A 26861-nucleotide genomic window follows, 5' to 3' on the forward strand; every position below is an offset into this window, starting at 1 on the left:
CCGTCTTAAAAAGAGCTGCCCATGTGTTATATCCTTTGCATTTTGTAATCCGCTCAGCTCTTAAACCTGCTGATGAAATTAATTTGGTGACAACATCTTTCGTTGATCTAATTAGTTTTTTTGTTTTACGGTCTATTACAAATAGAGAAATAGTCCTTTTAGCAAATTCTTGTAACCGCGGTTGTTCCAACTTAATACCCGTTTCGGTCGTAAATTCCACACATTTCTTTGCGTCTTCGACAAATTTAACGACGTCAATTTTTACTTTTGGTGGTTTTGTCCATCCACCTAATGCCTCATCTTCCTTCACCTCAACCGTCGGCACACAGCTGGCAGTTGCCATGGCCGGCGTATAACAAGAGGAGAGAAAGATAACAGTCCAAAAAAAAAAAGTAAAAAAAAAGAAAAAAAAAAAGAATCCGGTAATTGAAAAAGTGGTGCCGGGGGAAGAAGAAGATAAGCAATAACAAATTTAACAAGGTGATAACAAAATAGTAACAATATAACGTGCAGAATAACAATATACGAACCAACAAATTTTGAGCGATAAAGACGTAGTCAGACGGAGAGTAAAGTTAATATTTATTTTATTGTATAAAATAAAATTACACAAATAAAAATGTGGCACAAGGCCGAAAAAGGGGATGGGGGTTAATGTTGACCTAACTAACATAACGTTAACTTAACTAGACTCTTTCACCAAAATACCAGAATCACTCTGTGGACATCCTACTTAAAACCCGAAAGTTACAAATATATATACATGATGTGGGGGGGGGTGGGGATAAAAATCTTATTTACAAAATTGGATGAAAAATATACAATGCTAAAAAGTGGTTAGTAAAAAGAACCCCCTCACTACTGATTGTGGCGGATAAAAAGTTTTGCCAGTCGAAAAGATGTGGGTCCCACGAAAACTGACTTTATTCAAACACAACAAAAATGGCCCACATCTCTGGCAAAACAGTTTATCCATCACCTAAGGGGCCGGGATTGGGGGTTATCGAACCAAAAGTGGAAAAAAAAAAAAAAAAAAAAAAAAAAAAAAGGGGGGGACGCTGGGACAGGGAAAACCAAAAAAAGGGGATTGGGGCGATGATAGCATGCATACTCTAGCTAAGTTAAAATTCGAACAAAAATGCCTAACTAGCCTACTCTAGGAGGTCCGATGCATGTCTATGTTTGATCAAGTCACCCAAAATCCTTAAAAAAACCTAAGCCACTCAAAAAAGAAATTCAAGATTAGCTCCATTCACTTCACACAGTCGCGAAACTTTCACCCACCTGTCGTTGAAATTCACAGAAGTGAGTTTCACCTTCTCCAGCTTAATTCGCATTTTCAATCGATATGTGAAAATGAGGACAAGCTGGGGAGCAGTGAAGGTCTCACCTCCGTAAACCTCCTTCTGTCGCGTCGTCCAAATCACGCCTCTCATAACTGCTAATAAACACAGAAAAACATAGCGTTCTTCTTTCTTCATGGTCGGTGCCCAGTTGCAGCACGGGGAAACCGACTCCAGCACAAAAAACCGCTCGCTCAGCATGCGAACCGTGAAGCCTTCAACTAACTCACACAACGGTCGAACAATGGCGCAGTGGAAGAAAGCATGATCAAGGTCTTCCTCCCATTCTCCGCATCGGACACAATTGGGTGTCTCCGTAAAACCCGCTGCGTAAAGTCTTTTGCCGACCCAGAGGGCATTTCGTATTACCAGCCAGGTGAGTGATGCCTCGTAATTATCGAAGCAGCTCGACCCAGGCGCCCAAGGCCATATTAAGCGGCGCTCCTCCTTCGTAAAACCGAACTCCTCAATCTTTTCGTCTCGAACGGATCCCCTCACTAAGGCCCGATATAGCGCCTTGCGAGACAACAGCTGGGTGTCAGAGAGGCTTTCTTGGACCCGTAGAAGAAATCTCAAGGCCTGCCGACACTCGCGATAGAAAGGGCACTCGTTTCGGAACAACTTGTGTGCCTCTCCTCTAGCCGAATGCACACTCTCCAAAGCCGGAAAGGCTTTCTTAGTGTCTTCTATCCAGAAGACACCGTTTCCCTCACTTGGTGTACACATTCGATCCAGGTATATCAGCCTAAGAGTGTGTCTACGTATTAGCACACTAGGCATACCCAGACCGCCTTCAGACGGATGCAGGTAACAGACCTCCCGAGTAACCATGGCTTGCTTTCCGCGCCATAAGAATGCAAAAAGAGCACGCACCAGATCAACTAGTGTGGTTTCCGGGAGTGGAAGTACTGATAGACGGTAAAGGATCAGGGGGTAGATATGAGAATTGCATACCTCCGCCCGACCCTTCAAAGACAGATTTCTCAAGGCCCACAAATGAGATGCGACCTTGACCGCTTCCAATACCTCCGACCAATTTTTCTCCAGCTGGAGACCGGGGCCAAACCAGACGCCGAGTAGCTTGCATGGCCCATCAGCCCAACCAAAGGGTCCCTGAAGGGGCATACCCCTCCAGGCACCGATACGTAAGCCAATAGACTTAACGTAGTTAATTATGGCCCCTGTGACCTTGGCATACCGACTTGTTTCTATGTCAACGACTCTAATCTCGGCACTGCTCGTTACAAGCACAGTCACGTCGTCAGCATAGGCGGTATACTTTACCGGGGTAGAGCCACCTGGCAAAGTAATCCCGCGAAGGACCGGATTCACCCGAAGCTGGCGCAAATATGGCTCAAGCGCCAGCACATATAACATTGGGGATAACGGACAACCTTGACGGATCGATCTTGTTAACATGAAGGGTTTCGACCTCACCCCATTCACTTCTACCATAGCACCAGGGTTGGCATACAAGAGGCAAATCCAAGAGCGAAACTGGGGACCAAACCCAGCCGAGCGAAGAACAGCCTCTAGGTAACGATGGTCTACTCTGTCGAATGCTTTGGACTGATCTAAGTTGATCAGCGCGGCTTCTGTGTCGACTTTTTCTACGATCAAGCGCATCGTGTGCAAATTGTCTTGAATCGTCCGACCCTTAACAGAACAAGTCTGTTCGGGACTTATTAGACGGTGTAAGACAATCTGCAGACGATTTGCTAAGATCTTGGCCAAAATCTTTAACTCTGTGTTTAACATCGTTAAGGGCCGGAAATTACCTATCCCATCCCCTCCATTTTTATCTTTGCGTAACAATTTAATGATCCCCCTGGTAAAGTACTGAGGTATGCACCCGTTCCTAAACCAGGAGTTAAAAAGTACGGTCAGCAAAGGGATAAAAATGGGCGACAGCCTCAAATACACCTCGTAGGGCAGACCATCTATCCCAGGGGTCCTGTCTAGCCCGACCTGTTTCAAGGCCTCAATGACTTCTTCCTCTTTTATGCTACCTTCACACCTAGCTGCTTCGGTCGCCTCCAGGCGAGAAAAGTCGGCTAAATAGGTGTCAAACTGTTCAATAGTCAGACCGGGCTCCTTGGTAAAAAGTTCCTGAAAATGAGTCCGAAAACCCTCCAAGATTCCGTCGTTTGAAGTTACGGTTCGTCCGTCCGGCAATGTGACACTGGCGATGTGTCGATCTGCAGAACGTCGAAACTCCTCCGCACGCAATGACGCGGCCATGTTTGTTGCCTCGTTTGGCGCTCTTTTTAATCTAGCCCTAACTAATACTCCCTGGTCCTCCCTGTTATCCAAGGAGTCCAGTTCAGCCTTAACTACAGTATAGCTAGCACTATCCCCCTCCTCCACCGCCCTTTCTAATCTATCTTCTAGCGTCGCTTTCGCTGCTCTAGAACTACGTTTGAGCCGGCGACTAAAATCAGCAGCGAAGGACCTAATGACTTTTTTAAGGTTGCCCCACCACTTATTCCCGATGATAGCCCCCGTCAGTTCCCTCTGTATTGTTAGTAGAAGCTGTTCCCGGAAGTCCTTCACATCGAACAACGACGTGTTGAACTTCCAGTAACTAGCCATCCTAGGTTTAACACTATCTAAGTTTACTCGAACCCGGACAAGCCTGTGGTCCGAATAAACTATACTATGAAAACTTGGACAGTCTAAAAGCCCTAAGTCGACTCTCCTAACTAAGAACCGATCGATGTAACTCGAAAGTTGCACCGAATCGGAGCCGCGTCTACCTGTCCAAGTCCATGCTAAATCCCCGGGTTTTTCGTTCCGAAATTTATCGACAAGATCAAACTTGTCGACAAAGGCTCGAAACGCTTTAGCATCCCGGTTCTGATTAGTATCCCTTCTGGTATTAACCCCGCGATCTAATTCGGGATCCAGGACCGCGTTCCAGTCTCCCGCTAAAACTAACCGTCGAGACGAATTCATGAAAGGCTCGATTCGCCGAAAAAAGGAAACTAGCTCAGCATGGTTATTGGGCGCATAAACCCCAATAAAACGAAATGCCACATCCTTTACGGTAACATCTAGAACGAGTAATCTTCCCTCTGGATCTGCATAAATAGGGTCACACGACGCATCAAGAGTGCGCTTAACTAGCCAAGTAACCCCCCTTGCATGGGTATCATAATGTGCTGAATAGAGCTGAAAGTCTCTAAGGAGCACACCCTGATAATCACTAGGAATGAAGTGAGTTTCCTGTATACAACAAATATCCACACCAAGGCGTTGAAGGTCGCGTGCAACTCGAAGTTTACGAGAGGCGTCCCTCAACCCTCGGACATTTAAACTAGCTAATCTTAAGGAAGCCATCTTGAGTTACTTAGGGTTGAGAAACCTAATCAAACATAGACGGTGTCAAGACACCGACAGCTGTCCCCAATGATCCAGTGGTCATCTCAGTGGTGATAGACCCGTCAGGGGACAGACCGCCGATGTCTAGGGGGAAGGTTAGTTTAACTGCCCTATAAAGTGAAGGATGGAGTTTGATGGGGACCCGTCCAACACATCGTTTTCTAATTTCAATTAATTCGGTGTCGTTGAAATAGGCTGCTGGAGGATAAAGGTTGAAAGCAGAGTTTGCTTCCTCCAGCATAGTCCATAGTCCTTTGGCCTCCTCGCGTTTCCTGACAACTGTTAGTATGTGGTTTGTTTTAAAATTTTCAGGGTTAGTAATGTCTTTTTTTTGGTATGATTTGAAAGCGAGGAGGTTTCTGTAATCTTTCCTGCTATGGGATTTCATTATGGTCTCTACTTCAGCCGTTATTTTGCACACATCTTTCCCATTAAAGAAGGGTTGTTGTTTTTTTTTCCTTGATTCAGCCTCTACAGAGGGGCTTCTATGTCTTTTCTTATCTGAGGGGGGAGGAGGGGGCATGTCTGTTTTCATTGGAGAAGGGGGAGGGGTGTTCTTGGGCGTGTTGTTTGGCGAGCAGAATGGTGACGGTTTGGGGGTCTTTTTGGAGGGAGAACCTAGAGATGTCATTTTGGTGTCTCTATGGGGCAGAGGAGCTTTAGTAAGAGGGGGGGCTTTGCGAGGGATTTGCTTTTCTTTTGAGGTCGGTTTTTCAGGGAAAAGGGATTCAGGGAACTCTTTCTCCTCCGATTTTCTCCTTTTCTCATCAAGAGTTTCTTTTAGTTTCAGTAGGGTTTTGAATTTATTGCCCCCTGGGTCTTTACTTGTCCTAATTTCAATTTTCTCCTCTTTAGAGAGGGACTTAGCATAAGTCTTGGGTGGGGATTTTTTTGAAAGAGGGATGAGTGTCCAGTTGTCCTTTTTGGGGGATTGTTTTTCTGAATTAAAAGTCTTTTCAAACTCGTCAGGTGTTATTTCTTTTTTCTCTTCTGCTGGTGTCTGGGAATTGTCCTTAGGTTCTACATAACCTATTTTCCGGTCATTTGTAGTGATAATTTTTACAGCTGGCTTCCTTTTGGGGCATGTGTAAGTGAGATGGCCGACTTCCCCACATATCCAACATGCTGGTCTTCTGCCTGCGACCACGATTGGCAGCTTCTCTACTCCAGCCTCCAGGTAGTAAGGTATGCGTAGAAATGCTTCTGCATTAAGCAGAATGTCGAAAGTCCATACTCCATTATAATGGTCTTCTTCTATTCCGGTGATGTCCCCAAACTTAAGTAAGAAAGCGGCTAGGTATTCCCCGGGGACAGCACCAGGAACTTCAAAAATGGACACTGTAGTTCTTCGCCTTCCTAGGTATTCCATTCTCAGAACGTACTCGGTGGTAATAATTTCTTTTTTTGTCATTGCTATGCATTCTTCTTCCGTCTTAAAAAGAGCTGCCCATGTGTTATATCCTTTGCATTTTGTGATCCGCTCAGCTCTTAAACCTGCTGATGAAATTAATTTGGTGACAACATCTTTCGTTGATCTAATTAGTTTTTTTGTTTTACGGTCTATTACAAATAGAGAAATAGTCCTCTTGGCAAATTCTTGTAACCGCGGTTGTTCCAACTTTATCCCAGTTTCTGTCGTAAATTCCACACATTTCTTTGCGTCTTCGACAAATTTAACGACGTCGATTTTTACTTTTGGTGGTTTTGTCCATCCACCTAATGCCTCATCTTCCTTCACCTCAACCGTCGGCACACAGCTGGCAGCTGCCATGGCCGGCGTATAACAAGAGGAGAGAAAGATAACAGTCCAAAAAACAAAGAAAAAAAAAGAAAAAAAAAAGAATCCGGTAATTGAAAAAGTGGTGCCGGGGGAAGAAGAAGATAAGCAATAACAAATTTAACAAGGTGATAACAAAATAGTAACAATATAACGTGCAGAATAACAATATACGAACCAACAAATTTTGAGCGATAAAGACGTAGTCAGACGGAGAGTAAAGTTAATATTTATTTTATTGTATAAAATAAAATTACACAAATAAAAATGTGGCACAAGGCCGAAAAAGGGGATGGGGGTTAATGTTGACCTAACTAACATAACGTTAACTTAACTAGACTCTTTCACCAAAATACCAGAATCACTCTGTGGACATCCTACTTAAAACCCGAAAGTTACAAATATATACATGATGTGGGGGGGTTGGGGATAAAAATCTTATTTACAAAATTGGATGAAAAATATACAATGCTAAAAGGTGGTTAGTAAAAAGAACCCCCTCACTACTGATTGTGGCGGATAAAAAGTTTTGCCAGTCGAAAAAATGTGGGTCCCACGAAAACTGACTTTATTCAAACACAACAAAAATGGCCCACATCTCTGGCAAAACAGTTTATCCATCACCTAAGGGGCCGGGATTGGGGGTTATCGAACCAAAAGTGGGGAAAAAAAAAAAAAAAAAAAAAAAAAAAAAAAAGGGGGGGACGCTGGGACAGGGAAAACCAAAAAGGGGGATTGGGGCGATGATAGCATGCATACTCTAGCTAAGTTAAAAATCGAACAAAAATGCCTAACTAGCCTACTCTAGGAGGTCCGATGCATGTCCATGTTTGATCAAGTCACCCAAAATCCTTAAAAAAACCTAAGCCACTCAAAAAAGAAATTCAAGATTAGCTCCATTCACTTTACACAATCGCGAAACTTTCACCCACCTGTCGTTGAAATTCACAGGAGTGAGTTTCACCCTCTCCAGCCTAATTCGCATTTTCAATCGATATTTGAAAATGAGGACAAGCTGGGGAGCAGTGAAGGTCTCACCTCCGTAAACCTCCTTCTGTCGCGTCGTCCAAATCGCGCCTCTCATAACTGCTAATAAACACAGAAAAACATAGCGTTCTTCTTTCTTCATGGTCGGTGCCCAGTTGCAGCACGGGGAAACCGACTCCAGCACAAAAAACCGCTCGCTCAGCATGCAAACCGTGAAGCCTTCAACTAACTCACACAACGGTCGAACAATGGCGCAGTGGAAGAAAGCATGATCAAGGTCTTCCTCCCATTCTCCGCATCGGACACAATTGGGTGTCTCCGTAAAACCCGCTGCGTAAAGTCTTTTGCCGACCCAGAGGGCATTTCGTATTACCAGCCAGGTGAGTGATGCCTCGTAATTATCGAAGCAGCTCGACCCAGGCGCCCAAGGCCATATTAAGCGGCGCTCCTCCTTCGTAAAACCGAACTCCTCAATCTTTTCGTCTCGAACGGATCCCCTCACTAAGGCCCGATATAGCGCCTTGCGAGACAACAGCTGGGTGTCAGAGAGGCTTTCTTGGACCCGAAGAAGAAATCTCAAGGCCTGCCGACACTCGCGATAGAAAGGGCACTCGTTTCGGAACAACATGTGTGCCTCTCCTCTTGCCGAATGCACACTCTCCAAAGCCGGAAAGGCTTTCTTAGTGTCTTCTATCCAGAAGACACCGTTTCCCTCACTTGGTGTACACATTCGATCCAGGTATATCAGCCTAAGAGTGTGTCTACGTATTAGCACACTAGGCATACCCAGACCGCCTTCAGACGGATGCAGGTAACAGACCTCCCGAGTAACCATGGCTTGCTTTCCGCGCCATAAGAATGCAAAAAGAGCACGCACCAGATCAACTAGTGTGGTTTCCGGGAGTGGAAGTACTGATAGACGGTAAAGGATCAGGGGGTAGATATGAGAATTGCATACCTCCGCCCGACCCTTCAAAGACAGATTTCTCAAGGCCCACAAATGAGATGCGACCTTGACCGCTTCCAATACCTCCGACCAATTTTTCTCCAGCTGGAGACCGGGGCCAAACCAGACGCCGAGTAGCTTGCATGGCCCATCAGTCCAACCAAAGGGTCCCTGAAGGGGCATACCCCTCCAGGCACCGATACGTAAGCCACTAGACTTAACGTAGTTAATTATGGCCCCTGTGACCTTGGCATACCGACTTGTTTCTATGTCAACGACTCTAATCTCGGCACTGCTCGTTACAAGCACAGTCACGTCGTCAGCATAGGCGGTATACTTTACCGGGGTAGAGCCACCTGGCAAAGTAATCCCGCGAAGGACCGGATTCACCCGAAGCTGGCGCAAATATGGCTCAAGCGCCAGCACATATAACATTGGGGATAACGGACAACCTTGACGGATCGATCTTGTTAACATGAAGGGTTTCGACCTCACCCCATTCACTTCTACCATAGCACCAGGGTTGGCATACAAGAGGCAAATCCAAGAGCGAAACTGGGGACCAAACCCAGCCGAGCGAAGAACAGCCTCTAGGTAACGATGGTCTACTCTGTCGAATGCTTTGGACTGATCTAAGTTGATCAGCGCGGCTTCTGTGTCGACTTTTTCTACGATCAAGCGCATCGTGTGCAAATTGTCTTGAATCGTCCGACCCTTAACAGAACAAGTCTGTTCGGGACTTATTAGATGGTGTAAGACAATCTGCAGACGATTTGCTAAGATCTTGGCCAAAATCTTTAACTCTGTGTTTAACATCGTTAAGGGCCGGAAATTACCTATCCCATCCCCTCCATTTTTATCTTTGCGTAACAATTTAATGATCCCCCTGGTAAAGTACTGAGGTATGCACCCGTTCCTAAACCAGGAGTTAAAAAGTACGGTCAGCAAAGGGATAAAAATGGGCGACAGCCTCAAATACACCTCGTAGGGCAGACCATCTATCCCAGGGGTCCTGTCTAGCCCGACCTGTTTCAAGGCCTCAATGACTTCTTCCTCTTTTATGCTACCTTCACACCTAGCTGCTTCGGTCGCCTCCAGGCGAGAAAAGTCGGCTAAATAGGTGTCAAACTGTTCAATAGTCAGACCGGGCTCCTTGGTAAAAAGTTCCTGAAAATGAGTCCAGAAAACCCTCCAAGATTCCGTCGTTTGAAGTTACGGTTCGTCCGTCCGGCAATGTGACACTGGCGATGTGTCGATCTGCAGAACGTCGAAACTCCTCCGCACGCAATGACGCGGCCATGTTTGTTGCCTCGTTTGGCGCTCTTTTTAATCTAGCCCTAACTAATACTCCCTGGTCCTCCCTGTTATCCAAGGAGTCCAGTTCAGCCTTAACTACAGTATAGCTAGCACTATCCCCCTCCTCCACCGCCCTTTCTAATCTATCTTCTAGCGCCGCTTTCGCTGCTCTAGAACTACGTTTGAGCCGGCGACTAAAATCAGCAGCGAAGGACCTAATGACTTTTTTAAGGTTGCCCCACCACTTATTCCCGATGATAGCCCCCGTCAATTCCCTCTGTATTGTTAGTAGAAGCTGTTCCCGGAAGTCCTTCACATCGAACAACGACGTGTTGAACTTCCAGTAACTAGCCATCCTAGGTTTAACACTATCTAAGTTTACTCGAACCCGGACAAGCCTGTGGTCCGAATAAACTATACTATGAAAACTTGGACAGTCTAAAAGCCCTAAGTCGACTCTCCTAACTAAGAACCGATCGATGTAACTCGAAAGTTGCACCGAATCGGAGCCGCGTCTACCTGTCCAAGTCCATGCTAAATCCCCGGGTTTTTCGTTCCGAAATTTATCGACAAGATCAAACTTGTCGACAAAGTCTCGAAACGCTTTAGCATCCCGGTTCTGATTAGTATCCCTTCTGGTATTAACCCCGCGATCTAATTCAGGATCCAGGACCGCGTTCCAGTCTCCCGCTAAAACTAACCGTCGAGACGAATTCATGAAAGGCTCGATTCGCCGAAAAAAGGAAACTAGCTCAGCATGGTTATTGGGCGCATAAACCCCAATAAAACGAAATGCCACATCCTTTACGGTAACATCTAGAACGAGTAATCTTCCCTCTGGATCTGCATAAATAGGGTCACACGACGCATCAAGAGTGCGCTTAACTAGCCAAGTAACCCCCCTTGCATGGGTATCATAATGTGCTGAATAGAGCTGAAAGTCTCTAAGGAGCACACCCTGATAATCACTAGGAATGAAGTGAGTTTCCTGTATACAACAAATATCCACACCAAGGCGTTGAAGGTCGCGTGCAACTCGAAGTTTACGAGAGGCGTCCCTCAACCCTCGGACATTTAAACTAGCTAATCTTAAGGAAGCCATCTTGAGTTACTTAGGGTTGAGAAACCTAATCAAACATAGACGGTGTCAAGACACCGACAGCTGTCCCCAATGATCCAGTGGTCATCTCAGTGGTGATAGACCCGTCAGGGGACAGACCGCCGATGTCTAGGGGGAAGGTTAGTTTAACTGCCCTATAAAGTGAAGGATGGAGTTTGATGGGGACCCGTCCGACACATCGTTTTCTAATTTCAATTAATTCGGTGTCGTTGAAATAGGCTGCTGGAGGATAAAGGTTGAAAGCAGAGTTTGCTTCCTCCAGCATAGTCCATAGTCCTTTGGCCTCCTCGCGTTTCCTGACAACTGTTAGTATGTGGTTTGTTTTAAAATTTTCAGGGTTAGTAATGTCTTTTTTTTTGTATGATTTGAAAGCGAGGAGGTTTCTGTAATCTTTCCTGCTATGGGATTTCATTATGGTCTCTACTTCTGCCGTTATTTTGCACACATCTTTCCCATTAAAGAAGGGTTGTTGTTTTTTTTTTCTTGATTCAGCCTCTACAGAGGGGCTTCTATGTCTTTTCTTATCTGAGGGGGGAGGAGGGGGCATGTCTGTTTTCATTGGAGAAGGGGGAGGGGTGTTCTTGGGCGTGTTGTTTGGCGAGCAGAATGGTGACGGTTTGGGGGTCTTTTTGGAGGGAGAACCTAGAGATGTCATTTTGGTGTCTCTATGGGGCAGAGGAGCTTTAGTAAGAGGGGGGGCTTTGCGAGGGATTTGCTTTTCTTTTGAGGTCGGTTTTTCAGGGAAAAGGGATTCAGGGAACTCTTTCTCCTCCGATTTTCTCCTTTTCTCATCAAGAGTTTCTTTTAGTTTCAGTAGGGTTTTGAATTTATTGCCCCCTGGGTCTTTACTTGTCCTAATTTCAATTTTCTCTTCTTTAGAGAGGGACTTAGCATAAGTCTTGGGTGGGGATTTTTTTGAAAGAGGGATGAGTGTCCAATTGTCCTTCTTTTTGGGGGATTGCTTTTCTGAATTAAAAGTCTTTTCAAACTCCTCAGGTGTGATTTCATTTTTCTCTTCTGCTGGTGTCTGGGAATTGTCCTTAGGTTCTACATAACCTATTTTCCGTTCATTTGTAGGAATAACTTTTACGGCTGGCTTCCTTTTGGGGCATGTGTAAGTGAGATGGCCGACTTCCCCACATATCCAACATGCTGGTCTTCTGCCTGCGACCACGATTGGCAGCTTCTCTACTCCAGCCTCCAGGTAGTAAGGTATTCGTAAAAATGCTTCTGCATTAAGCAGAATGTCAAAAGTCCATACTCCGTTATAATGGTCTTCTTCTATTCCGGTTATGTCCCCAAACTTAAGTAGGAAAGCGGCTAGGTATTCCCCGGGGACAGCACCAGGAACTTCAAAAATGGACACTGTAGTTCTTCGCCTTCCTAGGTATTCCATTCTCAGAACGTACTCGGTGGTAATAATTTCTTTTTTTGTCATTGCTATGCATTCTTCTTCCGTCTTAAAAAGAGCTGCCCATGTGTTATATCCTTTGCATTTTGTAATCCGCTCAGCTCTTAAACCTGCTGATGAAATTAATTTGGTGACAACATCTTTCGTTGATCTAATTAGTTTTTTTGTCTTACGGTCTATTACAAATAGAGAAATAGTCCTCTTAGCAAATTCTTGTAACCGCGGTTGTTCCAACTTAATACCCGTTTCTGTCGTAAATTCCACACATTTCTTTGCGTCTTCGACAAATTTAACGACGTCGATTTTTACTTTTGGTGGTTTTGTCCATCCACCTAATGCCTCATCTTCCTTCACCTCAACCGTCGGCACACAGCTGGCAGTTGCCATGGCCGGCGTATAACAAGAGGAGAGAAAGATAACAGTCCAAAAAAGAAAAAAAAAAAAAAAAGAAAAAAAAGAATCCGGTAATTGAAAAAGTGGTGCCGGGGGAAGAAGAAGATAAGCAATAACAAATTTAACAAGGTGATAACAAAATAGTAACAATATAACGTGCAGAATAACAATATACGAACCAACAAATTTTGAGCGATAAAGACGTAGTCAGACGAAGGGTAAAGTTAATATTTATTTTATTGTATAAAATAAAATTACACAAATAAAAATGTGGCACAAGGCCGAAAAAGGGGATGGGGGTTAATGTTGACCTAACTAACATAACGTTAACTTAACTAGACTCTTTCACCAAAATACCAGAATCACTCTGTGGACATCCTACTTAAAACCCGAAAGTTACAAATATATATACATGATGTGGGGGGGTTGGGGATAAAAATCTTATTTACAATATTGGATGAAAAATATACAATGGTAAAAGGTGGTTAGTAAAAAGAACCCCCTCACTACTAATTGTGGCGGATAAAAAGTTTTGCCAGTCGAAAAGATGTGGGTCCCACGAAAGCTGACTTCATTCAAACACAACAAAAATGGCCCACATCTCTGGCAAAACAGTTTAACCGTCACCTAAGGGGCCGGGATTGGGGGTTATCGAACCAAAAGTGGGGAGAGAAAAAAAAAAAAAAAAAAAAAAAAAAAAAAGGGGGGGGACGCTGGGACAGGGAAAACCAAAAAGGGGATTGGGGCGATGATAGCATGCATACTCTAGCTAAGTTAAAAATCGAACAAAAATGCCTAACTAGCCTACTCTAGGAGGTCCGATGCATGTCTATGTTTGATCAAGTCACCCAAAATCCTTAAAAAACCTAAGCCACTCAAAAAAGAAATTCAAGATTAGCTCCATTCACTTTACACAATCGCGAAACTTTCACCCACCTGTCGTTGAAATTCACAGAAGTGAGTTTCACCTTCTCCAGCTTAATTCGCATTTTCAATCGATATTTGAAAATGAGGACAAGCTGGGGAGCAGTGAAGGTCTCACCTCCGTAAACCTCCTTCTGTCGCGTCGTCCAAATCACGCCTCTCATAACTGCTAGTAAACACAGAAAAACATAGCGTTCTTCTTTCTTCATGGTCGGTGCCCAGTTGCAGCACGGGGAAACCGACTCCAGCACAAAAAAACGCTCGCTCAGCATGCGAACCGTGAAGCCTTCAACTAACTCACACAACGGTCGAACAATGGCGCAGTGGAAGAAAGCATGATCAAGGTCTTCCTCCCATTCTCCGCATCGGACACAATTGGGTGTCTCCGTAAAACCCGCTGCGTAAAGTCTTTTGCCGACCCAGAGGGCATTTCGTATTACCAGCCAGGTGAGTGATGCCTCGTAATTATCGAAGCAGCTCGACCCAGGCGCCCAAGGCCATATTAAGCGGCGCTCCTCCTTCGTAAAACCGAACTCCTCAATCTTTTCGTCTCGAACGGATCCCCTCACTAAGGCCCGATATAGCGCCTTGCGAGACAACAGCTGGGTGTCAGAGAGGCTTTCTTGGACCCGTAGAAGAAATCTCAAGGCCTGCCGACACTCGCGATAGAAAGGGCACTCGTTTCGGAACAACTTGTGTGCCTCTCCTCTAGCCGAATGCACACTCTCCAAAGCCGGAAAGGCTTTCTTAGTGTCTTCTATCCAGAAGACACCGTTTCCCTCACTTGGTGTACACATTCGATCCAGGTATATCAGCCTAAGAGTGTGTCTACGTATTAGCACACTAGGCATACCCAGACCGCCTTCAGACGGATGCAGGTAACAGACCTCCCGAGTAACCATGGCTTGCTTTCCGCGCCATAAGAATGCAAAAAGAGCACGCACCAGATCAACTAGTGTGGTTTCCGGGAGTGGAAGTACTGATAGACGGTAAAGGATCAGGGGGTAGATATGAGAATTGCATACCTCCGCCCGACCCTTCAAAGACAGATTTCTCAAGGCCCACAAATGAGATGCGACCTTGACCGCTTCCAATACCTCCGACCAATTTTTCTCCAGCTGGAGACCGGGGCCAAACCAGACGCCGAGTAGCTTGCATGGCCCATCAGTCCAACCAAAGGGTCCCTGAAGGGGCATACCCCTCCAGGCACCGATACGTAAGCCAATAGACTTAACGTAGTTAATTATGGCCCCTGTGACCTTGGCATACCGACTTGTTTCTATGTCAACGACTCTAATCTCGGCACTGCTCGTTACAAGCACAGTCACGTCGTCAGCATAGGCGGTATACTTTACCGGGGTAGAGCCACCTGGCAAAGTAATCCCGCGAAGGACCGGATTCACCCGAAGCTGGCGCAAATATGGCTCAAGCGCCAGCACATATAACATTGGGGATAACGGACAACCTTGACGGATCGATCTTGTTAACATGAAGGGTTTCGACCTCACCCCATTCACTTCTACCATAGCACCAGGGTTGGCATACAAGAGGCAAATCCAAGAGCGAAACTGGGGACCAAACCCAGCCGAGCGAAGAACAGCCTCTAGGTAACGATGGTCTACTCTGTCGAATGCTTTGGACTGATCTAAGTTGATCAGCGCGGCTTCTGTGTCGACTTTTTCTACGATCAAGCGCATCGTGTGCAAATTGTCTTGAATCGTCCGACCCTTAACAGAACAAGTCTGTTCGGGACTTATTAGACGGTGTAAAACAATCTGCAGACGATTTGCTAAGATCTTGGCCAAAATCTTTAACTCTGTGTTTAACATCGTTAAGGGCCGGAAATTACCTATCCCATCCCCTCCATTTTTATCTTTGCGTAACAATTTAATGATCCCCCTGGTAAAGTACTGAGGTATGCACCCGTTCCTAAACCAGGAGTTAAAAAGTACGGTCAGCAAAGGGATAAAAATGGGCGACAGCCTCAAATACACCTCGTAGGGCAGACCATCTATCCCAGGGGTCCTGTCTAGCCCGACCTGTTTCAAGGCCTCAATGACTTCTTCCTCTTTTATGCTACCTTCACACCTAGCTGCTTCGGTCGCCTCCAGGCGAGAAAAGTCGGCTAAATAGGTGTCAAACTGTTCAATAGTCAGACCGGGCTCCTTGGTAAAAAGTTCCTGAAAATGAGTCCGAAAACCCTCCAAGATTCCGTCGTTTGAAGTTACGGTTCGTCCGTCCGGCAATGTGACACTGGCGATGTGTCGATCTGCAGAACGTCGAAACTCCTCCGCACGCAATGACGCGGCCATGTTTGTTGCCTCGTTTGGCGCTCTTTTTAATCTAGCCCTAACTAATACTCCCTGGTCCTCCCTGTTATCCAAGGAGTCCAGTTCAGCCTTAACTACAGTATAGCTAGCACTATCCCCCTCCTCCACCGCCCTTTCTAATCTATCTTCTAGCGTCGCTTTCGCTGCTCTAGAACTACGTTTGAGCCGACGACTAAAATCAGCAGCGAAGGACCTAATGACTTTTTTAAGGTTGCCCCACCACTTATTCCCGATGATAGCCCCCGTCAATTCCCTCTGTATTGTTAGTAGAAGCTGTTCCCGGAAGTCCTTCACATCGAACAACGACGTGTTGAACTTCCAGTAACTAGCCATCCTAGGTTTAACACTATCTAAGTTTACTCGAACCCGGACAAGCCTGTGGTCCGAATAAACTATACTATGAAAACTTGGACAGTCTAAAAGCCCTAAGTCGACTCTCCTAACTAAGAACCGATCGATGTAACTCGAAAGTTGCACCGAATCGGAGCCGCGTCTACCTGTCCAAGTCCATGCTAAATCCCCGGGTTTTTCGTTCCGAAATTTATCGACAAGATCAAACTTGTCGACAAAGTCTCGAAACGCTTTAGCATCCCGGTTCTGATTAGTATCCCTTCTGGTATTAACCCCGCGATCTAATTCGGGATCCAGGACCGCGTTCCAGTCTCCCGCTAAAACTAACCGTCGAGACGAATTCATGAAAGGCTCGATTCGCCGAAAAAAGGAAACTAGCTCAGCATGGTTATTGGGCGCATAAACCCCAATAAAACGAAATGCCACATCCTTTACGGTAACATCTAGAACGAGTAATCTTCCCTCTGGATCTGCATAAATAGGGTCACACGACGCATCAAGAGTGCGCTTAACTAGCCAAGTAACCCCCCTTGCATGGGTATCATAATGTGCTGAATAGAGCTGAAAGTCTCTAAGGAGCACACCCTGATAATCACTAGGAATGAAGTGAGTTTCCTGTATACAACAAATATCCACACCAAGGCGTTGAAGGTCGCGTGCAACTCGAAGTTTACGAGAGGCGTCCCTCAACCCTCGGACATTTAAACTAGCTAATCTTAAGGAAGCCATCTTGAGTTACTTAGGGTTGAGAAACCTAATCAAACATAGACGGTGTCAAGACACCGACAGCTGTCCCCAATGATCCAGTGGTCATCTCAGTGGTGATAGACCCGTCAGGGGACAGACCGCCGATGTCTAGGGGGAAGGTTAGTTTAACTGCCCTATAAAGTGAAGGATGGAGTTTGATGGGGACCCGTCCAACACATCGTTTTCTAATTTCAATTAATTCGGTGTCGTTGAAATAGGCTGCTGGAGGATAAAGGTTGAAAGCAGAGTTTGCTTCCTCCAGCATAGTCCATAGTCCTTTGGCCTCCTCGCGTTTCCTGACAACTGTTAGTATGTGGTTTGTTTTAAAATTTTCAGGGTTAGTAATGTCTTTTTTTTGGTATGATTTGAAAGCGAGGAGGTTTCTGTAATCTTTTCTGCTGTGGGATTTCATTATGGTCTCTACTTCTGCCGTTATTTTGCACACATCTTTCCCATTAAAGAAGGGTTGTTGTTTTTTTTTTCTTGATTCAGCCTCTACAGAGGGGCTTCTATGTCTTTTCTTATCTGAGGGGGGAGGAGGGGGCATGTCTGTTTTCATTGGAGAAGGGGGAGGGGTGTTCTTGGGCGTGTTGTTTGGCGAGCAGAATGGTGACGGTTTGGGGGTCTTTTTGGAGGGAGAACCTAGAGATGTCATTTTGGTGTCTCTATGGGGCAGAGGAGCTTTAGTAAGAGGGGGGGCTTTGCGAGGGATTTGCTTTTCTTTTGAGGTCGGTTTTTCAGGGAAAAGGGATTCAGGGAACTCTTTCTCCTCCGATTTTCTCCTTTTCTCATCAAGAGTTTCTTTTAGTTTCAGTAGGGTTTTGTATTTATTGCCCCCTGGGTCTTTACTTGTTCTTATTTCAATTTTCTCTTCTTTAGAGAGGGACTTAGCATAAGTCTTGGGTGGGGATTTTTTTGAAAGAGGGATGAGTGTCCAATTGTCCTTCTTTTTGGGGGATTGTTTTTCTGAATTAAAAGTCTTTTCAAACTCCTCAGGTGTTATTTCATTTTTCTCTTCTGCTGGTGTCTGGGAATTGTCCTTAGGTTCTACATAACCTATTTTTCGTTCATTTGTAGGGATAACTTTTACGGCTGGCTTCCTTTTGGGGCATGTGTAAGTGAGATGGCCGACTTCCCCACATATCCAACATGCTGGTCTTCTGCCTGCGACCACGATTGGCAGCTTCTCTACTCCAGCCTCCAGGTAGTAAGGTATACGTAGAAATGCTTCTGCATTAAGCAGAATGTCAAAAGTCCATACTCCGTTATAATGGTCTTCTTCTATTCCGGTTATGTCCCCAAACTTAAGTAGGAAAGCGGCTAGATATTCCCCGGGGACAGCACCAGGAACTTCAAAAATGGACACTGTGGTTCTTCGCCTTCCTAAGTATTCCATTCTCAGAATGTACTCGTTGGTAATGATTTCTTTTTTTGTCATTGCTATGCATTCTTCTTCCGTCTTAAAAAGAGCTGCCCATGTGTTATATCCTTTGCATTTTGTAATCCGCTCAGCTCTTAGACCTGCTGATGAAATTAATTTGGTGACAACATCTTTCGTTGATCTAATTAGTTTTTTTGTTTTACGGTCTATTACAAATAGAGAAATAGTCCTTTTAGCAAATTCTTGTAACCGCGGTTGTTCCAACTTTATCCCAGTTTCTGTCGTAAATTCCACACATTTCTTTGCGTCTTCGACAAATTTAACGACGTCGATTTTTACTTTTGGTGGTTTTGTCCATCCACCTAATGCCTCATCTTCCTTCACCTCAACCGTCGGCACACAGCTAGCAGCTGCCATGGCCGGCGTATAACAAGAGGAGAGAAAGATAACAGTCCAAAAAAAAAGAAAAAAAAGAAAAAAAAAAAGAATCCGGTAATTGAAAAAGTGGTGCCGGGGGAAGAAGAAGATAAGCAATAACAAATTTAACAAGGTGATAACAAAATAGTAACAATATAACGTGCAGAATAACAATATACGAACCAACAAATTTTGAGCGATAAAGACGTAGTCAGACGAAGGGTAAAGTTAATATTTATTTTATTGTATAAAATAAAATTACACAAATAAAAATGTGGCACAAGGCCGAAAAAGGGGGGTGGGGGTTAATGTTGACCTAACTAACATAACGTTAACTTAACTAGACTCTTTCACCAAAATACCAGAATCACTCTGTGGACATCCTACTTAAAACCCGAAAGTTACAAATATATATACATGATGTGGGGGGGTTGGGGATAAAAATCTTATTTACAAAATTGGATGAAAAATATACAATGGTACAAGGTGGTTAGTAAAAAGAACCCCCTCACTACTAATTGTGGCGGATAAAAAGTTTTGCCAGTCGAAAAGATGTGGGTCCCACGAAAACTGACTTTATTCAAACACAACAAAAATGGCCCACATCTCTGGCAAAACAGTTTATCCATCACCTAAGGGGCCGGGATTGGGGGTTATCGAACCAAAAGTGGGGAAAAAAAAAAAAAAAAAAAAAAAAAAAAAAAAAAAAAAATAGGGGGGGACGCTGGGACAGGGAAAACCAAAAAAGGGGATTGGGGCGATGATAGCATGCATACTCTAGCTAAGTTAAAAATCGAACAAAAAAGCCTAACTAGCCTACTCTAGGAGGTCCGATGCATGTCTATGTTTGATCAAGTCACCCAAAATCCTTAAAAAAACCTAAGCCACTCAAAAAAGAAATTCAAGATTAGCTCCATTCACTTTACACAATCGCGAAACTTTCACCCACCTGTCGTTGAAATTCACAGAAGTGAGTTTCACCTTCTCCAGCTTAATTCGCATTTTCAATCGATATTTGAAAATGAGGACAAGCTGGGGAGCAGTGAAGGTCTCACCTCCGTAAACCTCCTTCTGTCGCGTCGTCCAAATCACGCCTCTCATAACTGCTAGTAAACACAGAAAAACATAGCGTTCTTCTTTCTTCATGGTCGGTGCCCAGTTGCAGCACGGGGAAACCGACTCCAGCACAAAAAACCGCTCGCTCAGCATGCGAACCGTGAAGCCTTCAACTAACTCACACAACGGTCGAACAATGGCGCAGTGGAAGAAAGCATGATCAAGGTCTTCCTCCCATTCTCCGCATCGGACACAATTGGGTGTCTCCGTAAAACCCGCTGCGTAAAGTCTTTTGCCGACCCAGAGGGCATTTCGTATTACCAGCCAGGTGAGTGATGCCTCGTAATTATCGAAGCAGCTCGACCCAGGCGCCCAAGGCCATATTAAGCGGCGCTCCTCCTTCGTAAAACCGAACTCCTCAATCTTTTCGTCTCGAACGGATCCCCTCACTAAGGCCCGATATAGCGCCTTGCGAGACAACAGCTGGGTGTCAGAGAGGCTTTCTTGGACCCGTAGAAGAAATCTCAAGGCCTGCCGACACTCGCGATAGAAAGGGCACTCGTTTCGGAACAACTTGTGTGCCTCTCCTCTAGCCGAATGCACACTCTCCAAAGCCGGAAAGGCTTTCTTAGTGTCTTCTATCCAGAAGACACCGTTTCCCTCACTTGGTGTACACATTCGATCCAGGTATATCAGCCTAAGAGTGTGTCTACGTATTAGCACACTAGGCATACCCAGACCGCCTTCAGACGGATGCAGGTAACAGACCTCCCGAGTAACCATGGCTTGCTTTCCGCGCCATAAGAATGCAAAAAGAGCACGCACCAGATCAACTAGTGTGGTTTCCGGGAGTGGAAGTACTGATAGACGGTAAAGGATCAGGGGGTAGATATGAGAATTGCATACCTCCGCCCGACCCTTCAAAGACAGATTTCTCAAGGCCCACAAATGAGATGCGACCTTGACCGCTTCCAATACCTCCGACCAATTTTTCTCCAGCTGGAGACCGGGGCCAAACCAGACGCCGAGTAGCTTGCATGGCCCATCAGTCCAACCAAAGGGTCCCTGAAGGGGCATACCCCTCCAGGCACCGATACGTAAGCCAATAGACTTAACGTAGTTAATTATGGCCCCTGTGACCTTGGCATACCGACTTGTTTCTATGTCAACGACTCTAATCTCGGCACTGCTCGTTACAAGCACAGTCACGTCGTCAGCATAGGCGGTATACTTTACCGGGGTAGAGCCACCTGGCAAAGTAATCCCGCGAAGGACCGGATTCACCCGAAGCTGGCGCAAATATGGCTCAAGCGCCAGCACATATAACATTGGGGATAACGGACAACCTTGACGGATCGATCTTGTTAACATGAAGGGTTTCGACCTCACCCCATTCACTTCTACCATAGCACCAGGGTTGGCATACAAGAGGCAAATCCAAGAGCGAAACTGGGGACCAAACCCAGCCGAGCGAAGAACAGCCTCTAGGTAACGATGGTCTACTCTGTCGAATGCTTTGGACTGATCTAAGTTGATCAGCGCGGCTTCTGTGTCGACTTTTTCTACGATCAAGCGCATCGTGTGCAAATTGTCTTGAATCGTCCGACCCTTAACAGAACAAGTCTGTTCGGGACTTATTAGACGGTGTAAAACAATCTGCAGACGATTTGCTAAGATCTTGGCCAAAATCTTTAACTCTGTGTTTAACATCGTTAAGGGCCGGAAATTACCTATCCCATCCCCTCCATTTTTATCTTTGCGTAACAATTTAATGATCCCCCTGGTAAAGTACTGAGGTATGCACCCGTTCCTAAACCAGGAGTTAAAAAGTACGGTCAGCAAAGGGATAAAAATGGGCGACAGCCTCAAATACACCTCGTAGGGCAGACCATCTATCCCAGGGGTCCTGTCTAGCCCGACCTGTTTCAAGGCCTCAATGACTTCTTCCTCTTTTATGCTACCTTCACACCTAGCTGCTTCGGTCGCCTCCAGGCGAGAAAAGTCGGCTAAATAGGTGTCAAACTGTTCAATAGTCAGACCGGGCTCCTTGGTAAAAAGTTCCTGAAAATGAGTCCGAAAACCCTCCAAGATTCCGTCGTTTGAAGTTACGGTTCGTCCGTCCGGCAATGTGACACTGGCGATGTGTCGATCTGCAGAACGTCGAAACTCCTCCGCACGCAATGACGCGGCCATGTTTGTTGCCTCGTTTGGCGCTCTTTTTAATCTAGCCCTAACTAATACTCCCTGGTCCTCCCTGTTATCCAAGGAGTCCAGTTCAGCCTTAACTACAGTATAGCTAGCACTATCCCCCTCCTCCACCGCCCTTTCTAATCTATCTTCTAGCGTCGCTTTCGCTGCTCTAGAACTACGTTTGAGCCGACGACTAAAATCAGCAGCGAAGGACCTAATGACTTTTTTAAGGTTGCCCCACCACTTATTCCCGATGATAGCCCCCGTCAATTCCCTCTGTATTGTTAGTAGAAGCTGTTCCCGGAAGTCCTTCACATCGAACAACGACGTGTTGAACTTCCAGTAACTAGCCATCCTAGGTTTAACACTATCTAAGTTTACTCGAACCCGGACAAGCCTGTGGTCCGAATAAACTATACTATGAAAACTTGGACAGTCTAAAAGCCCTAAGTCGACTCTCCTAACTAAGAACCGATCGATGTAACTCGAAAGTTGCACCGAATCGGAGCCGCGTCTACCTGTCCAAGTCCATGCTAAATCCCCGGGTTTTTCGTTCCGAAATTTATCGACAAGATCAAACTTGTCGACAAAGTCTCGAAACGCTTTAGCATCCCGGTTCTGATTAGTATCCCTTCTGGTATTAACCCCGCGATCTAATTCGGGATCCAGGACCGCGTTCCAGTCTCCCGCTAAAACTAACCGTCGAGACGAATTCATGAAAGGCTCGATTCGCCGAAAAAAGGAAACTAGCTCAGCATGGTTATTGGGCGCATAAACCCCAATAAAACGAAATGCCACATCCTTTACGGTAACATCTAGAACGAGTAATCTTCCCTCTGGATCTGCATAAATAGGGTCACACGACGCATCAAGAGTGCGCTTAACTAGCCAAGTAACCCCCCTTGCATGGGTATCATAATGTGCTGAATAGAGCTGAAAGTCTCTAAGGAGCACACCCTGATAATCACTAGGAATGAAGTGAGTTTCCTGTATACAACAAATATCCACACCAAGGCGTTGAAGGTCGCGTGCAACTCGAAGTTTACGAGAGGCGTCCCTCAACCCTCGGACATTTAAACTAGCTAATCTTAAGGAAGCCATCTTGAGTTACTTAGGGTTGAGAAACCTAATCAAACATAGACGGTGTCAAGACACCGACAGCTGTCCCCAATGATCCAGTGGTCATCTCAGTGGTGATAGACCCGTCAGGGGACAGACCGCCGATGTCTAGGGGGAAGGTTAGTTTAACTGCCCTATAAAGTGAAGGATGGAGTTTGATGGGGACCCGTCCAACACATCGTTTTCTAATTTCAATTAATTCGGTGTCGTTGAAATAGGCTGCTGGAGGATAAAGGTTGAAAGCAGAGTTTGCTTCCTCCAGCATAGTCCATAGTCCTTTGGCCTCCTCGCGTTTCCTGACAACTGTTAGTATGTGGTTTGTTTTAAAATTTTCAGGGTTAGTAATGTCTTTTTTTTGGTATGATTTGAAAGCGAGGAGGTTTCTGTAATCTTTCCTGCTATGGGATTTCATTATGGTCTCTACTTCAGCCGTTATTTTGCACACATCTTTCCCATTAAAGAAGGGTTGTTGTTTTTTTTTCCTTGATTCAGCCTCTACAGAGGGGCTTCTATGTCTTTTCTTATCTGAGGGGGGAGGAGGGGGCATGTCTGTTTTCATTGGAGAAGGGGGAGGGGTGTTCTTGGGCGTGTTGTTTGGCGAGCAGAATGGTGACGGTTTGGGGGTCTTTTTGGAGGGAGAACCTAGAGATGTCATTTTGGTGTCTCTATGGGGCAGAGGAGCTTTAGTAAGAGGGGGGGCTTTGCGAGGGATTTGCTTTTCTTTTGAGGTCGGTTTTTCAGGGAAAAGGGATTCAGGGAACTCTTTCTCCTCCGATTTTCTCCTTTTCTCATCAAGAGTTTCTTTTAGTTTCAGTAGGGTTTTGTATTTATTGCCCCCTGGGTCTTTACTTGTTCTTATTTCAATTTTCTCTTCTTTAGAGAGGGACTTAGCATAAGTCTTGGGTGGGGATTTTTTTGAAAGAGGGATGAGTGTCCAATTGTCCTTCTTTTTGGGGGATTGTTTTTCTGAATTAAAAGTCTTTTCAAACTCCTCAGGTGTTATTTCATTTTTCTCTTCTGCTGGTGTCTGGGAATTGTCCTTAGGTTCTACATAACCTATTTTTCGTTCATTTGTAGGGATAACTTTTACGGCTGGCTTCCTTTTGGGGCATGTGTAAGTGAGATGGCCGACTTCCCCACATATCCAACATGCTGGTCTTCTGCCTGCGACCACGATTGGCAGCTTCTCTACTCCAGCCTCCAGGTAGTAAGGTATACGTAGAAATGCTTCTGCATTAAGCAGAATGTCAAAAGTCCATACTCCGTTATAATGGTCTTCTTCTATTCCGGTTATGTCCCCAAACTTAAGTAGGAAAGCGGCTAGATATTCCCCGGGGACAGCACCAGGAACTTCAAAAATGGACACTGTGGTTCTTCGCCTTCCTAAGTATTCCATTCTCAGAATGTACTCGTTGGTAATGATTTCTTTTTTTGTCATTGCTATGCATTCTTCTTCCGTCTTAAAAAGAGCTGCCCATGTGTTATATCCTTTGCATTTTGTAATCCGCTCAGCTCTTAGACCTGCTGATGAAATTAATTTGGTGACAACATCTTTCGTTGATCTAATTAGTTTTTTTGTTTTACGGTCTATTACAAATAGAGAAATAGTCCTTTTAGCAAATTCTTGTAACCGCGGTTGTTCCAACTTTATCCCAGTTTCTGTCGTAAATTCCACACATTTCTTTGCGTCTTCGACAAATTTAACGACGTCGATTTTTACTTTTGGTGGTTTTGTCCATCCACCTAATGCCTCATCTTCCTTCACCTCAACCGTCGGCACACAGCTAGCAGCTGCCATGGCCGGCGTATAACAAGAGGAGAGAAAGATAACAGTCCAAAAAAAAAAGAAAAAAAAGAAAAAAAAAAAGAATCCGGTAATTGAAAAAGTGGTGCCGGGGGAAGAAGAAGATAAGCAATAACAAATTTAACAAGGTGATAACAAAATAGTAACAATATAACGTGCAGAATAACAATATACGAACCAACAAATTTTGAGCGATAAAGACGTAGTCAGACGAAGGGTAAAGTTAATATTTATTTTATTGTATAAAATAAAATTACACAAATAAAAATGTGGCACAAGGCCGAAAAAGGGGATGGGGGTTAATGTTGACCTAACTAACATAACGTTAACTTAACTAGACTCTTTCACCAAAATACCAGAATCACTCTGTGGACATCCTACTTAAAACCCGAAAGTTACAAATATATATACATGATGTGGGGGGGTTTGGGGATAAAAATCTTATTTACAAAATTGGATGAAAAATATACAATGCTAAAAGGTGGTTAGTAAAAAGAACCCCCTCACTACTGATTGTGGCGGATAAAAAGTTTTGCCAGTCGAAAAGATGTGGGTCCCCCGAATACTGACTTTATTCAAACACAACAAAAATGGCCCACATCTCTGGCAAAACAGTTTATCCATCACCTAAGGGGCCGGGATTGGGGGTTATCGAACCAAAAGTGGGGGAAAAAAAAAAAAAAAAAAAAAAAAAAAAAGGGGGGGGGATGCTGGGACAGGGAAAACCAAAAAGGGGAATTGGGGCGATGATAGCATGCATACTCTAGCTAAGTTAAAAATCGAACAAAAATGCCTAACTAGCCTACTCTAGGAGGTCCGATGCATGTCTATGTTTGATCAAGTCACCCAAAATCCTTAAAAAACCTAAGCCACTCAAAAAAGAAATTCAAGATTAGCTCCATTCACTTTACACAATCGCGAAACTTTCACCCACCTGTCGTTGAAATTCACAGAAGTGAGTTTCACCTTCTCCAGCTTAATTCGCATTTTCAATCGATATTTGAAAATGAGGACAAGCTGGGGAGCAGTGAAGGTCTCACCTCCGTAAACCTCCTTCTGTCGCGTCGTCCAAATCACGCCTCTCATAACTGCTAGTAAACACAGAAAAACATAGCGTTCTTCTTTCTTCATGGTTGGTGCCCAGTTGCAGCACGGGGAAACCGACTCCAGCACAAAAAACCGCTCGCTCAGCATGCGAACCGTGAAGCCTTCAACTAACTCACACAACGGTCGAACAATGGCGCAGTGGAAGAAAGCATGATCAAGGTCTTCCTCCCATTCTCCGCATCGGACACAATTGGGTGTCTCCGTAAAACCCGCTGCGTAAAGTCTTTTGCCGACCCAGAGGGCATTTCGTATTACCAGCCAGGTGAGTGATGCCTCGTAATTATCGAAGCAGCTCGACCCAGGCGCCCAAGGCCATATTAAGCGGCGCTCCTCCTTCGTAAAACCGAACTCCTCAATCTTTTCGTCTCGAACGGATCCCCTCACTAAGGCCCGATATAGCGCCTTGCGAGACAACAGCTGGGTGTCAGAGAGGCTTTCTTGGACCCGTAGAAGAAATCTCAAGGCCTGCCGACACTCGCGATAGAAAGGGCACTCGTTTCGGAACAACTTGTGTGCCTCTCCTCTAGCCGAATGCACACTCTCCAAAGCCGGAAAGGCTTTCTTAGTGTCTTCTATCCAGAAGACACCGTTTCCCTCACTTGGTGTACACATTCGATCCAGGTATATCAGCCTAAGAGTGTGTCTACGTATTAGCACACTAGGCATACCCAGACCGCCTTCAGACGGATGCAGGTAACAGACCTCCCGAGTAACCATGGCTTGCTTTCCGCGCCATAAGAATGCAAAAAGAGCACGCACCAGATCAACTAGTGTGGTTTCC

This window comes from Euprymna scolopes, chromosome 3, assembly GCF_053919585.1.
Source record: "Euprymna scolopes isolate OS-2025 chromosome 3, ASM5391958v1, whole genome shotgun sequence".
Classification (NCBI taxonomy): domain Eukaryota; kingdom Metazoa; phylum Mollusca; class Cephalopoda; order Sepiida; family Sepiolidae; genus Euprymna; species Euprymna scolopes.